We start from the raw sequence: 16,186 nt of genomic DNA on the forward strand, positions 1-16,186 counted from the left end.
TACAATACTCTGATGGGGGATACATATCATTACATATTTCTCCAAATTCATTCAATGTACACCACTAAAAGGCAACCCTAAGGTAAACTATGGTCTTTGTCTGCTAAAACAAAGGTACCACTCTTGATGAAGAATGTCAATAGCAAGGTGAGGCTGAGTGAGTCTGGAGGTAGGAGGTATAAGGGAATCTCTGAACACTCCATTTAATTTTCCTGTGAACTTAGAACTGTGGGAGTTTTTTTAGTGATTTTTACTTTTTACACTATAGTTGGTTTACAGTATTCTGTCAATTTTCTACTGTACAGCAAAGTGACCCAGTCACACGCGCGCACACACACACACACATATATATACATTCTTTTTCTCACATCATCTTCCCATGCTCTATCACAAGTGACTAGATGTAGTTCCCAGAGCTATACAGCAAGATCTCATTGTTTATCCATTCCAAATGCAATAGCTTGCACCTATTAAGCCAAATGCAATAGTTTGCACCTATTAACCCCAGATTCCCAGTCCATCCCACTCACTCCCCCTTCCGCTTGGCAACCACAAGTCTGTCCTCCAAGTCCATGTTCTAGAACTGTTTTTAAAATAAAGTCTATTTTAAAAAATCCTCTCCAGAAGACAAATGATGCTAAAATTAAGAAATGCCTTCTGAGCAAAGATCAAATCCAGGGTACTAACATGGTTCAAAGATAAAGCTGAGGATAAAAAAATCTTTTGTTAAATATTAAAATATTAAAGGTGACACCAGAGAATATTAGTCAGCCAGACAAAAGACCCTACAGAGAGCAGAGTGTGCCTTACTGATCCTCAAAGCTTAAGAGCATTGTCCCACAGCCTTAGCAGGAGCCTGAAGTATACAATGATTTACCTTAAAGAAATGTGTAGGTGCGACTTTTTTTTTGTCTTTTTGCCATTTCTTGGGCCGCTCTCGCGGCATATGGAGGTTCCCAGGCTAGGGGTCAAATCAGAGCCTGTAGCTGCCAGCCTACACAACAGCCACAGCAATGCGGGATCCAAGCCGCGTCTGCAACCTACACCACAGCTCACGGAAATACCGGATCCTTAACCCACTAAGCAAGGCCAGGGATCAAACCCACAACCTCATGGTTCCCAGTCGGATTCATTAACCACTGAGCCACGACGGGAACTTTTGTCTAAAGAAATGTTTCTCAATAGAATTCACAGAATACCCACAAGATTTGTAAAAGATTTTTATAAGACCTTTTTTTAATGTAATATTTAAAAGATTTAATGTATGTTAAATAAAGAGAGAGCTTTGAACCTTAAAACTTTAGGGAAGCAGACTCAGAAAACTACTCACTTACAAACACCTGGCACATTTTATGAAAAAAGAAAGAGGTAAAGCTGAAAACCATGATAATTACTCCCAAGCTTAAGACCTAAAAAAGAAACTGTTAATATTTGCCCATCTGGATCTCAGAACTGCTATGGACCAGTTACATCTTTGTATCTCCCATTCTCCCCCTTTTGGAACAAGAATGTCTGTATACAGACATTCTTACACCACTGCATATTGAGTGTTGGGGGAGGTGGATGAGCAGAGGCAAGCGGAAAGGAACTTCACTCAAAGAGCTATGCTTAAGGAACCACATCCAAGAAACCCCTGCTACACCTGGACCTGACTGAGATGATGAGATTCTGGACTATGACGGTATAGCAATAGAATGAGACATCTGAGGGCTCTGGAAAGCAGTGAGTATACATACGGGAAGGACATGAACCATTACAGGCTAGAGGGCAGACTGGCAGCCAGCCTCTTATCTCCTAACATTCATACCCTTGTGAAGATCCCTCCCACACTGTACCAGAGTTGATATGTCTGCTCGAGAGTGAATAGGAAAAGCAATAGTATCACACTTCTGAGACTGTGTTATAAAAGACTGGCTTTCATCTCAAGTGTTCTCTCAATCTCTCAGATCACTTGCTCTAAGAAAACCATGTCATAAGCAGTGATACAGAGAGGGAGGCCCATGTGGTGAGTGAGTGAAGCTTCCTGCCAACAGGCACATGAGTGTGCTTGGAAGGGGATCCTTTAGATCCAGTCAAACTACACATGACTGCAGCCCTAAACTCCAGTCTTGTCAGAGATCCTTAAAAAGAACCACCCAGCTGCTCCTAAATTTCTGACCTAAGAGACTGGGAGATAGGAGACGTTCTTCGTTTTAAGCTGCTAAATTTTAAGATAATTTGTTACCCAGAAACAGACAACATATCTTTAAATTCCCAATGATCTAGTAGAGATCACTTAAGATTCAGTCATTGAATTGCTCACTATTTTTTTTCAAATCAGCAATAATTTATTTTTCATGTGGGAAAGGAGCTTCTTTTGGACTTAACAAAACAGGAATGCTTTCTTTTACTACCTTTGGATTTAAAAAATTAGAGGAACATGAGCTAGGTAACTCATTTTCAGCATGAGGGATTGATCTGGCTGTGTGTCTTTCTTCACTGAAAGAGAGAGAAATAAGACTTACGTCTTTAATTGGTACAGTTAAAAAGACAAACACATATGCTTGTTCAGATAAATATAATTATACATGTTTCTTATCAAGGAAAAATACTGAGAATAAGTAAAACTTGTTTTAAATAAATGTTTCTTTTCAATGATAAAATGGAATCACGTAGTTTCTTAGAAGTACTTGCAGTGTTCCTATTTCAGATTAAATTTTCACTATTATTTTCACTCACATTATGTGATCCTAAAAGAACAGGATATAGCTCAAAATGCTTTGATGCTGGAGGCAAGAGGTCCAAAAGAGTCACCAGCAAAACTAACTTCATTGGACCCTAGAACCCTTCTACATAAAGTTCAGGCCAGAATCCAACTTACAGGAAAGACCCTACCACCTATCATCTTTCATTCCATTTTTCCTTCTTCCCCTCTTTTACTTTCATGTCTTTCTGTTCAGTCACTTTAGATGGTATATAATCTAAAGGTCATCACTGAGGCCTTTCTGATCAACTTCTTTCAAGATTTTGAAAAATTTCAGATGATTCAACTTTACAGTGGGTCTAAGGGAAAATGAGTTCATCAAATTCTTAACATTCCTCCACCAGAGCACATGAAATCCAATTGCTTAATCAATCAAAGGAAAAGAAAATATTAGCCATGAACTGGTATATTAGTCAGTTCCAACTGCCATAACAAAATACTAGGTGGCTCAAACAACAAACTTTATTTTCTCACAATTTTGGAGGCTAGAAATTCCAGAACAAGGTCTGGCAGGGTTGAGTTTTGCTGAGCTCTCTCTCCATGGTTTTTAGGCAGCCACCTTGTTTCCATGTTCTCACATGGTAGAGAGGACAATCAGTGGAGATCTCTGGTGTCTCAGAACCCTATTCAAGTTGGATCCCATCCATATGACCTCATTTAACCTTAATTACTTTCTGGGGGTTAGGGCTTTAACATACGAATTTTGAGAGAATGCAACTGAGTCCATAGCAATTAGAAAATATGTGGGGGAATAGCAACATATTTAGGGGCATCTATGTTATAACATTCTTGATATTTTTCCAAATAGCTTCAATCTTAGAAGATGGATTATTTGACATCATCAGTTCATTTGGCCCTAATTTCAAAGAATAAGCTATTTTTGTGCTTAATTAGAAGAAAGAAGAAGCAGAGAAAGGAGATGTGGAAGGTTTTGGACAACTATGGAGGTAGATGGCACAATCCACACAAAAGATTATCTCCACTTCTAACACCAATTACAAGTTCAGAGAATTCCCAAGGCCCTCTCAAGTTTGACAATTCTCTAGAAAAACCCAAAGAACTCACTGAAAACCAACATACTCATGATTATGGTTTATCATGGGGAAATTAATACATATTAATGTCAGGAAAGAGAAAAAGAATTTAAGACAAAGTTCAGGAGAGTACCAAACATGGAGCTACCAATATCCTCTCTCAGTGAAGTCATGGACCTCTTGTTCTCTTGCTAACTATATGTCTCGATATGCACAGAGGATTGCCAACCCGAAAAGCTCACAGGAGACATGGTGTTCAGAGTTTTACTGGGGCTCCGTTACATAGGCATGATTGACTGACACTCCACATGGTTGATCTCAGCTTTCAGGTCAAATGAAACCAAGTGACCCTACCCTAAGTCACACAGTCTTTCTGGCGCTGGGCAGCCCCTACCCTAAAGCACACTATTAGACAATGTGAACCAAAGCCCTGAAGCAAAGATACCAGAGATTACCATTCAGAAGCTGAGGGCAAAGGCCAGACCTCTTTTGGGACAAGGTTAAATTCTTTATCACAGGAGAAACAAGAGAAACCATTCAACAGTTCCTATCACCGACAGAGGCAGGTCCAGGCTCTTCACCAAACTATGCAAGCATTCTCTTCACATTCTATGCTCCTCCCCCACATGACTTGGTTCCTATCTCTTTCACAACCTCTCATTGCAATCAAACTTTCTGCTCTAGGAACTGCATATTCCTTTTAGTTTTTAAAATATCAGACTGTTGAGAGTTACTTCTTCTGTCTAGAAAACCTTACTACTTTATTTTTAAATGACTCATTCTTAAGTTTTCAACTTAGGTATCATTTTCTCCAGAAAGCCTTTCAATAACCCCAGGTGGCAATGTGCCTCTCCCATACCATCCTATACATACTTCTATCATAGTACCGAACATTTTGCTAAAGTGTTGTCTTTATAGAAGGTATCATTACTAGCACATAAGATCTGTAAGTATGAGGTCCAGATTGCCTTATGACTAGGAATCCATTTACTGATTCAGATAGCTGAAACCCTAACTACTGCCCTGTTTTCCTTGCCTCATATTTCAATTAATTTAGATCTTGGGCCTTTCCTCCTTCCTTTGTCCCCCTCCCCTTATCTCCATCTTTTGAGACCAGAGTCCTATCCCTGCTTAAGCTAATACCAGTTGAAAGACTCTCTGTCTCTTCTGTCAATTCTTTCTCAGCCTTCCTGATCTGATCCTTCCTCTCCTCTCTGCCACCAACCCATTCCTAGATAGGACCATTTCAGATAAATACTCCAATACATTAAAAAGTATTAAAACAAATGGACCAAGATGATTAATTAATTCCCAAACTACTTGAGTTAGTCCCAGAGTCACTTCCACAGAATAGACAAAAATGATGAAATCAAGAATGGGGTAATTTAAATGAAGAGAGCATTTCTCTTACCAAATAATCAAATTTTTTGATTTCTTTTTTTTTCTTTTTTTTCTTTTTTTGGCTTTTTAGAGCTGCACTCACAGCATAAGGAAGTTCCCAGGCTAGGGGTCAAATGAGAGCGTGTCTGTGACCTACACCACAGCTCATGACAATGCTGGATCCTTAACCCACTGAGCAAGGTCAGGGATCAAACCTGCATCCTCATGGATGCTAGTCAGATTCGTTTCCACTGAGCCACGATGGGAACTCCACTTTTCAATTTCTTAAACTGTTTCACGTTGAGTAGTTATAATCTTGGTCTCAATTCTATCCTGTCCCATGTTCTACATAAGGCACACAAATCTAAGCTATGTTTTGTAGTTGAAAAGAGTATTACACTCCTTCATTACCTTGGATAGTAACCCTGAATTGTTTTTGAAATAGATGTACTGTATCTGCTAAGCCACACACAAAATCTTTCCTGCTGCTTTCTTATATCAGATCACATATAACAGCACTGTGATTAGCAAGGTATAGAAATACTAGCCACATCTCACAGCCATTAGCAGTTACACTGTTGGGTATTAGTTGTTATTATTCCTGTAATTAGCTATTAAAGGGCCTTACAAGGCCCAAATCCACAATCTCAGTCTTATTAGCCCCTCCCTAACCTCTGAGCAAATCAACCTTAAGTACATTATCAACCAAGACTAGGCTTAAAATAAATATCCAATCTGCCATAAAGAAATGGAAACATACAATAAATGCTTTGCTTCAATGATGTCTTCACAGTTAAATCTTTCTCTTCAGCAAAAATTATCTCTGTTATCTATACTGAAGTATGTACACTGTAAAACTGAACTGTTCTCAAAGAAAAAAGGAGATAATACAAAATCAGAACAAGCACTACAGCACTGTTACCTCTAATTTGTATTTACCTTAGCTGTAAAACCTTAAGCAAGTCAGTCATCTGCTATCTCATCTGTAGCAAATTAATCAATTTTAACTTGTCAAAGAGTGATAAGCAAAAATACGATACAATTTTTCATTCATTACTTTAAATTAAAGCAAAGTAATCAACTTAAATAAGCTTTATAACTGAAATAGTTAGCTAAACTCAGTACCCAGAGAGTATTTAATAAATGATAGTGTTCAAACATTCAATAGCTAAAAAAAAAAAAAAAAGTTTTACTTTGCACCAATGGGTCATCAGCCATTCTGAATTTTAAAAATTCCTTCCTTTCTTAAACAGATAATCTAATGTTTTTCTTAACAATGCTGAATGTTGTTAAATTACACAATTACTTATTAAATTACTAAAACCTCATTACTCAGAGTTCCCTTGTGGTGCAGCAGATTAAGGCTCCAGGGCTATCATTGCATTGGGTTGGGTCACTACTGTGGCAAGGGTTCAATCCCTGGCCTGGAAACTTCCACATGCTGTGTGTGAGCACAGCTAAAAACAAATACAATATAACAACAACAAAAAAACCTCACTACTCTATAGGTGGAAATGATGTGATATGTGGGCTCAGCAACTTAGTTTATTCCTGTAGGACTGTATACAATACACACCCTCCAAATACTAACTGCTGAACCAGATGAATTGACATACATTACTTGGTATACAGCTGCTCTTACTAAATCACTTAAGGTCAGGTGGTTGACTTCAAAATCACATGCTGAGAAACAGCAGGTGATCTGCACTTTCACCCTATCCCCCATCCCATTCCAGTTTGTAGAGATGTATTACTTTCACATTTTTGCCAAGGCCCCTCTTTTCTGCTGTCAGTTCTGGTCCCTACTGTCCATTACTGATCTCCTTTGCCATTCTCCACATAGCCACAGTCACCTGCTATCCAACACTTCTTTTCTCCATTTCTTCATCATTTTTATCTCCCGTTTCCTGCTCTTCTCAGCTACCAGACATAAGAGAGCTACTTCACAGCCAGTCAGCCAATCAATACATTCCTTTCCTTCAAAATAAAAAGAAACAGAATCAAAGCAGATCAGGATGATCTTTGGCTTTTCAGAACTGTTTTTATCACAGTCTTATACTCAGAGATTGATTCACTGTTACAAAAGATGCTTTATGGTTTCTTTTACTTCTAAGTTTGGAGTTACTGCAGGTACTTGGTCTATAAACAACTTAAGTTTTTAAATTACAGTATTTTAGGGTTAAAAAAGCAACAGAAGATAAGGTGGCTGCCTTTTTAACTCTTAAAAATTTTACCTAGTAAAACCTGCAAAAATTTATTTTAAAATCAGAACTTAAAATAAATGAATAGTACTACAAAGAACATATACATATGGCCAAAACACATATGAAAAGACGTTTAATACCATCAATCATTAGGGAAATCAAAATCACTGAGATGCTACTTCACACCCATTAGGATGGCTATTATTTTTTTAAAAAATAAGAGAGAAAATGTATTTGGCAAGGATGTGGAGAAGTGTTGGTGAGGATGTATAGAAAATGGAACCTCTGTGCACTGTCAGGAAAACATGCAAATAATGTAGCCATGCGGACAATAGTGTGGCAATTCCTTAAAAAGTAAACACAGAAGTAACACATGATCCAGCACTTCCACTTCTGGGTATATAAACAAAAGAAATTAAAGGAAATATTTACACACTCATCTTCATAGTAGCATTATTCACAACAGCCAAAAGGTGGAAGCAACCCAAGCATCTATGGACCAATGAATGGATAAACAAAACGTAGTCTATATATACAATGAATATTATTCAGTCTTAAAAAGGAAGAACATTCTGACATATGCTACAATACACATAAACCTTGACAACATGCTAAGCGAAATAAGCCAGTCACAAAAGGACAAATGTTATATGATTCCACTTATATGAGGTATCCAGAGCAAATTCATAGAGACAGACTAGGCTAGCGGTTGCCCAGGACTGAGTAGAGGGAGGGATTGGGAATTAATGTTTAATGGGTATGTATCTTCAGTTGAGGAAGATGAAAAGCTCTAGAAATGGATGGTAGTGATGGCTACATAACAATGTGAATATATTTAATGCCACTGAAATGTTTAAAATGATTGTTATAAAATTTTTAAAAAAGAATGGAAAGTAAAACTGACAAAAGATATCTTACTTCATTTGCTACTTAGTTATCCATGGCCACTGTACAAGCCCAATCTGACCCTAAAACAGACAGCACAAGTTATGCACAACTGAGAAAATAGTGCTTAATTTTGTTAGTGCTAATGAAAATCTTGGAAACATTTCTATATATCAGAAAACAACAGATTCTCCTCTTAGAGGTCTGTCCGGGAAAGCTAAAAAAAATAGGCTGTCAATAAATAAGATCCCTCATGCTCACACAAATCACTGTATAAATATTCTTGAGACTGTTAAACACTGATGCCTCCATGCCTACATCCATGCCGTTCCAAGATATACCAAACATATTTCAGCCTCAGGGCCTTTTCGTAGCCTCAAACACATGCCCACATACCCACAGAGCTCACCCTGATTTCATTCACATCTCTAGGCAAAAGTCCTCTTCTTGACTGACATAAAACAGCATGCTTCATCATTCTGTCACCCTTCAACCTGCTTTATTTTTCTTCATACCTCTTATCACTACTTGCTACACTTACTTGCTAACTGTGCTTCTGTATCCACCACAATGTAAAGTTCAGGAGCACAAAGACTGCCTGTTTGTTCACTACTGTAAGCCCAGCACCTAGAACACGACCTGGCACACTGAAGGTGGCCGATAAATATCTGATAATTGAATGAATAGATGGATATTCACAACGTCACAGGTCATACTGCCCTCTTGAAATTGGTACTATTCTACCATTTACCAGAATTGCAGCAGCCACTGCCTCAAAGCCAGCCAAAGCTTCCCTTGCTTAGGTTTTACTCTTAAGTGGAACACCTAGTTAAGAAGCCAGATAGAAGCATGGTACCAGTATGTCCAAAAAATGTCCTGTGACTTATCTTCTCAATACATTAAATGAAATATATAGGTCCCTCACAATGAGGAATAAAAAGTAAGCACAAAGAATATACTTGTTACACTGTTTTAAGACAAAAGGATACCATGGATTGCATCACATTGCACCCATTTGATAAACAGTAGAAGGCACTTGCTAGCCTGAAAACTACAGGATTCTCCCTCTGCAATTTTTCAGAGGATTTGGAGAAACAAACAAACGCAGCAATAGTGCTTACCAATAAATATAGCACTAAATTAAGTAACCGATTATTTGGCATAACAGATACACACTCTGGAGCACCAGAAAAATATATTAAATCTTTGGATGAGGAAAAGAGAAGACTGTTTCCAAAATACACCTAACTTTACTTCAAAGTCCAAAGTATTCAATTAAGAATTCATCTCAGTGAAATGTTCCACCAGCGCCCATGCATGTTACAAGTTTTGATAGCATTCTATAAGTACACTTTAATATTCCGTCTGCAGCGAACGACTGCTGGCAAAGCTTTGGCAGGTGATGATAATTTGTAGAAATATCGTTAACCAGAGAACTGCAATACTCCCCACCTGAGAAAGCAGGAAGGTCCCTTACGCTACAATCTCTAGGTTCCCAGACCCCATATGTCCAACTGTAAGGAGACTCATCTAGGGAACACACGTGTTCCCGCCTAGAAAGTGGAAACGTCAGGTGGAAGCTCCCCATCAGCGGGGTCCGGGATTTAGGGCAGAGCTGTCCGCAGGAACCGCAGCGTGGCTCCGGGCAGTCTCCGGCCCCAGCGCCAGGGACCCCATCGCCAGGGACCTTCGCCCGAGATGAAACAAGGCCAGCCTCTTCCTCTGATTTCGGCCCGGGCCTGCCCCCGGAGCTCACAAACCCGGCAAATGCAGGTCCTACCTGAGCTCTGCCCCCAGCTGCAGGGCTGCGGGGGGAGGCGGGAGGAGGCGTGGCCTTCCAGCTCGCCAGTGGAACTCCCTCGTGCGGTTGTTATGACTTTGCCTCTTGGGATCCGCGCCCCGACCAAGTTCGAGTTGCACTTCCGGGGTCCGCAGGAGACTAAAACGTCATTGCGTACGCGACGGCAGCGGCCGCGACAAGCCGGAAATGGGAGGGGCGTGGTCGGTGGGTTGGTTCCTGTGGCGGTAGGTAGGCTGGGAGAGAGGAACTTGTGGGAGGTAAGCGTTGTCCAGTTTTTATCATGTGGGCTCTCCTCGCCTTTCCCTCGCCGTTTAAGGCGAGGGTCACCATTTCCTGGGTAGTTTTAAAGGATAGGGCTACGGTGAAGCCCCATTCTCCAAGCAGAATTTTAAAAACAATTGCAGGAGTGCCCATGCAGCTAATTGCCCATTTTCATGGTCTCTCCCCCTTCACCTGATCCATTCAACTCCAGAAAAGATATAGGAGGTGGGAGACTTAAGATTTAGAAAATTAAATTTACCTCTAAATTATAACATATAAAGAAGGTAGTGAGGCATAGGCTTCTTGAGCCTGCTTTTTTTCCTACCTCCTGAATACTAACATGATGATTAAAAACAGATGTTGAAAGTTATGGTCACATCGCTAACAGGGGGTTGGATCAAAACTCAGCCTTTATGGCAAAAATCACTGATAGTAAAAATTACCCATGAAAATTCCCTAAGTGGCCGGCAAAGTCCAGAGTACATGATGTTAAGCATAAACTCTAGCTCTTTGTTACGCATACCTAAATGTGAGACCGCTTGGCTAGTTTATTCGTTAGGATGAAAAGAGGGTTTGTAGATATTTGGGAGTTTAAACAATCCTGATAAATCCGAGGGACAACTCTTAGTCTTCATCTAGCTTAACTATTCAGCATTTGACACAGTTAATCACATGTTACTTCTTGAAACTTGAAAAACCTTCTTCATTTGACTTTTGTGAACTCCACAGAACTCTTGATTCTCCTTTGCTAGATTCTTCCTCATTTCTTGATGTTAGTGTGACCCAGATCTCTTTCCCTTTCTAGCAACCTTCATCCTCCAGGTGATTTCATTCATTCCCTTCACTGTCTTTTATATTGGCATTACTATACTGATGGCTCCCAAATAGCCATTTGCAGCAATGATTATTTGATTTCTATACTGACATATCTCACTTCTTATTAAACATATCTACCAGGATATTTAACATGCATTTCAAACGGCATTTTCTATCTCCAAAACCTGTTTTCCTCTCCTGTTGCATATCTTTGCATCTCAGTAAATGGCAAATTGATTCTTAAAATTGTTCAGGTCATACCTTGATTCTTCTTTCTCTCACATTTCACATCCAGTCAATCGGCAAAATTGGTGGCTCTTTTTTCAAAAATTACCCCAAATCTAATTAGTTCTCACCACCTCTACAGCTACTATTCTAGTCCTCATGGGATGCTCTAATTGTCTTTTAATTGCTCTCCATGCTTCTTACCTCTCTGCAGTCAGTTCTCCAATTGGAAACTGTAGAATTCCTTTTAAAATGCAAATCAGAATTTGTTACTTTCCTATTCAAAATCTTTGAACTTCTCTACTCAAATGGAATTAAATAAAAAATTGCTTACATAAGTCCTTAAGATCTTGAGTGATACGACCCCATGTTGCCACCGAAGAAGAGGGCAGTAAGAGATGTTTTGGGGGTGGGAAGTGAGAACTTGGCCAGTAAGCTTGGAGTTATAGAAATGGAGTTCCTAAAGGGGATTTCCCAACTCTCTTGCCTGGAAATATTTAAAGACAAGACTGGCTGAGGGTTCCTGCAGTGACAAAGTAAGGTGATAATAATGGTCAAGTTTTCCCAGCAGCTAGTAGCCATGTTGGTTCCTGGTTGGGTATATTAGTTTTCTAGGGCTGCTGTAACAAAGTATCTCAAGATAGGTGGCTTAAACAACAAATTTATTGTTTCACAATTCTGGAGGTTAGAAGTCCAAGGTCAAGGTGTAGGCAGGGTTGGTTCCTTCTGAGGGATATAAAAGAGAATTTTTTCTATGCATCTTCCTAGGTTCTGGGGCGGGGTTGGGGAGAGGTTGCTGGCAATCTTTGGTGCTCCTTAGCTTGTACATGCATTGCCCCAACCTCTGCCTTTATCTTCACATGGAATTCTCTGAGTGTTCCCTGTGTCCAGATTCCCCCTTTATATAAGGATATCAGTCATATTGGATAAGGCCCACCCCAGTAGCCTCATTTTAACCTGATTACCTGTGTAATGACCTTATGTCCAAATAATATCACATTTTGAAGTACTGGGCTTAGAGCTTTTTTTTTTTAGAGACAGAAACACTAGGGTAGAATTATTTTGAAAAAAATGAGAGAAGCAACTCCAGTATAAAGAAAGGGGAATCAAACTAAACCAATCAGCAGGGTGAGGTGGTGTGAAATAAACCACCAAAAGAGGAACTACATGGAAATTTTGAGATACTGGCTGAACATCTATCCCATATATCAGGGAATGGCAGTGCTGGAGTTCCTGAAACTGGGTGACCTTCCAAAACGAAAATGTTCAAAGGACCTGATGACATAAGTTCTTGTGGTTCAGCAGGTTAAAGACCCAACTAGTAATCATGAGGACATGTGGGTTTGATCCCTGGCCTTGCTGACATCAAATCTGGCCTGCAGATTTGATTCAGATCTGGTGTTGCTGTGGCTGCAGCTCTGATTCAACCCCTAGCCTGGGAACTGCCATACGGCACAGGTGCTGCCATTAAAAAAAAAAAAGAAAGAAAGTACCTAATAACAGAAATCACCACCACCTGGGCATTTTTACTGGGGAGACCACAGTTTTGATTTTCAATGGCCTTTTCTTCCCACCCCTGAGATGATGTTGAAAGACTTTACAGTAACAGAATAAGTGTGGGACATAGAAGGTAAAAGGCAGAGAAACTAAGACAAAACCTCATACCCCCTTCCTTTCACCCATATTTGTGGATCAGGACTATGTTGGGAAAGAAGACAATTTAAAGTGATTTATTAGAGGTTCCCAGTCCAATTATGTAAAGAGTTTGGAAATCAGCTATTTTTATCCTCACAGCAAGAAAAAAAAAAGTGAACAAGCAAAAATGAACAACTTCCTAGATCCTGCAGAGAATTAAGTCATGGGGAAATGGCTGCCACTCTCTCACCCCCTCCTCCAAATTGGAGAGACAGGCAAGTATTTAAAGAAAAGCATAGCTTAACAGGGAGCAGAAGCCAGCAGCAGGAGCCATTATAGGTAGTAACACTTTAAACTATGATTAATTGCTAGAGGCTCACTGTAGACAAATTTAGGAGTTAAAATTTATGGTCTCTTGAGAATTAAAATTCCAAGTGGTCCCATTGGTTATGTCAGGTGGGTGAAGACCTACACCTTGTGACTGTTACCACCAGGAGCCCTACAAGCTTCTTGCTTTGAAAATCAGAGAAAACTTTCTTCTAACAATTGTAGGGGGAAAGTGACCATTTTGAAATATGTCCAGAGCTCTCTATTTTCTTTAACAAAGCCTTCCTTAAAAGGAAACTCTTTTAGCAGAGCATAGCCAACTGAGGGATTACCAACCTAGAGGAAAGAAAGTACTTAACTCTCACCCAGTCTAGCCTTTGAAGTGGAAGGAAAGTGGACAACATGCAGAAACGAAGGGGGCAGTAAGCAGAGAGATGAAAACATTAAGAAGGATTGAAAGGAAATGCTAGCAATATAAAACACTGGAACCAAAATGAAAAATAGGCTCATAAGTAAACTGGACACAAGGAAAGAATCTAGGTTAAAGATATATCAAAAGAAACTTCCAAAACTGAAGTGCAAAGAAAAGAAAGAACAAAAAAGATGGAACAATATCCAAGAAAAGTGGAAATTATAAAAAAGTTTGGCATATGCATGATGGGAATGCTAGAAGAAAAGCAAAAGGAATAATTTGAAGTAGTAATGACTGAAAATTTTCCAAAATTAACGACAGATACAAACTCACAGATTGAGAAGACTTAGAGGACTATAAATACTTTTAAAAACAAATTATACCTGGACATATATATTCAAACAGCAGAAAATCAAACTATGAGAAAATCTTAAGACAGATAAGGGAAAACAACCAATGTTGCCTACAGGGTTGGTGGAAGAATATGAATTACACTGAACTCTTCTAAAGAACCTATGCAAAAAGAACGGAATGATATACTTAATGTCTTGAAAGAAAAAGAAATAAAAGCCACCAACTTAGAATTTGATATCCAGTAAAATTATCCTTTAAAAGTAGAGGAAAATTACTTTCTCAGACAAAAATTGAGGGAAACTGTCAAAAGTCAGTTTACCCTGCAAGAAATGTTAGAATGCTCTTCAAAGAGATGAAAGTGTTACAGATCATAAATTTGGATCTATATAAAGAAAGGATTTTAGGGAAGGATTAAATGAAGGTAAAATATTTTTTTTCCTTAATTGATGTAACATAACACTGTTCAAAATGTCAACATTATATTCTGTAATTATAGCTTTTGGGCAAGTGAAATGAATGATAGAAGTGTTATAAAAGATAGGGAGAAATTGAAAATACTCTATACTTTTACTACCCAATGAAGTGTTATTTGAAAGTGGACTTAGTTAAGTGGTAAATACATGTTACAAATTCTAGAGCAACCACTCTAGAAAGTTAAAAAAAAAACCCAATTGATACCTTAGGATAGAAACTGGAATCATATAAAATGTTCATTTAAAATCAGAGAAGGCGGAAAGACTGGAAGACCAAAAAAAGAAGAAGGAAGGGAAGAAAGAAGGAAAAGAAAATACAAATGACCTGGAACAATGAATAGAAAATATTTAAAGTAATTTAAATCATAGTGAATGTTTAAATAATTAAAAATGAGACATTTCACAATATCCTAATGTAAGCAGGAAAGCTATAATTCATGCCTAGCATATAATCTAGGGATAGGGGAAAATCTGACCAGGATGCTTGGATTATAGTATTACAAGAAAGAGTAGGATTTCTGCTTGTTTCCCCTACCCATAAACACATTCAATATATACATATAATTGAATATATATATATATATACACTATATATATATAACACTATGTAACACAAACTATGAACTTTAAAACATGTAAAATATGTAAAAGTCATGATTGCAAGGTTAGAATTGTACTTTCTCATTGAAATATTAGGATTGAGTAATTCTTCAGTCTCTTCTTGGTAACTTTATATTCTTTCCTTTCCAGTTTATATTTCGATTCTGAATTCTTTTATTCCTAGAGCTCCATGATGACTTCTTTTTCCTTTATGGTGGGGGGAGTCTGGTTGCCATAGCTAGGATTTGCAATACTGTGTTGATTAAAAGTGCTGAGAGTGGGCATCCTTGTCGTGTTCCAGATTTTAGTGGGAAGGCTTTCAACTTTTCTCCATTGACTATTATGTTGGCTTTGGGTTTTTCATAAATGGCTTTTATTATGTTGAGATATTTTCCCTCTATATTCATTTTGGTGAGAGTTTTTATCATCAATGGATATTGGATTTTGTTATATGCTTTTTCTGCATCTATTTGGATATGTGGTTTTTGACTTTTGTTAATGTAGTATATGACATTTATTTGCATGTGTCGAACCATGCTTGTTAACTTGGGAGGAATCCCACTGGGTGGTGGTGTGTGATCTTTTCTAGGTGGTATTGGATTCTGCTGGCTAAAATATTGTTGAGAATTTTTGCATCTATATTCATCAAAGATATTGGCCTGTAATTTTCTTTTTTGGTAGTATCTTTGATTTTGTTATTAGGGTGATGGTGGCTTCATAGAATGTCTTTGGGAGTGTTCTTTGTTCATTCTGTTGGAAGAGTTTAAGAAGGATGGTGTAAGTTCTTTGTATGTTTGGTAGAATTCACCCGTGCAGCCATTTGGTCCTGGCTTTTTGTTTGTAGGGAGTGTTTTTTTTTTACTGCATATTCAATTTCATTTCTAATGATAGTTCTGTTCAAATGGTCTTTTTCTTCTTGATTCAGTTTTGGTGGGCTGTATGTCTCTAGAAAGTCCATTTCCTATAAGTTGTTAAATTTGTTGACATATAATTGTTCATAATATTCTCTTATGGTTTTTTTATTTCTGCAGTATCC

General features: G+C 38.4%; 1 protein-coding gene across 3 annotated transcripts in view; it reads right to left on the reverse strand.

Moving 5' to 3' along the window:
• The window catches only part of FAM172A (family with sequence similarity 172 member A), a 416,065-nt gene extending 405,875 nt beyond the window's left edge, over positions 1-10,190 (reverse strand). For all 3 annotated transcript variants that reach the window (XM_047778292.1, XM_047778289.1, XM_047778290.1), the window contains exon 1: positions 10,027-10,190. The gene's annotated coding sequence lies outside the window, so the exon portion shown is untranslated. The remainder of the gene's footprint in view (positions 1-10,026) is intronic.
• Between the last annotated feature and the right edge of the window lie 5,996 nt (positions 10,191-16,186).

Source organism: Phacochoerus africanus, chromosome 4, assembly GCF_016906955.1.
Source record: "Phacochoerus africanus isolate WHEZ1 chromosome 4, ROS_Pafr_v1, whole genome shotgun sequence".
In the NCBI taxonomy this organism is placed as follows: domain Eukaryota; kingdom Metazoa; phylum Chordata; class Mammalia; order Artiodactyla; family Suidae; genus Phacochoerus; species Phacochoerus africanus.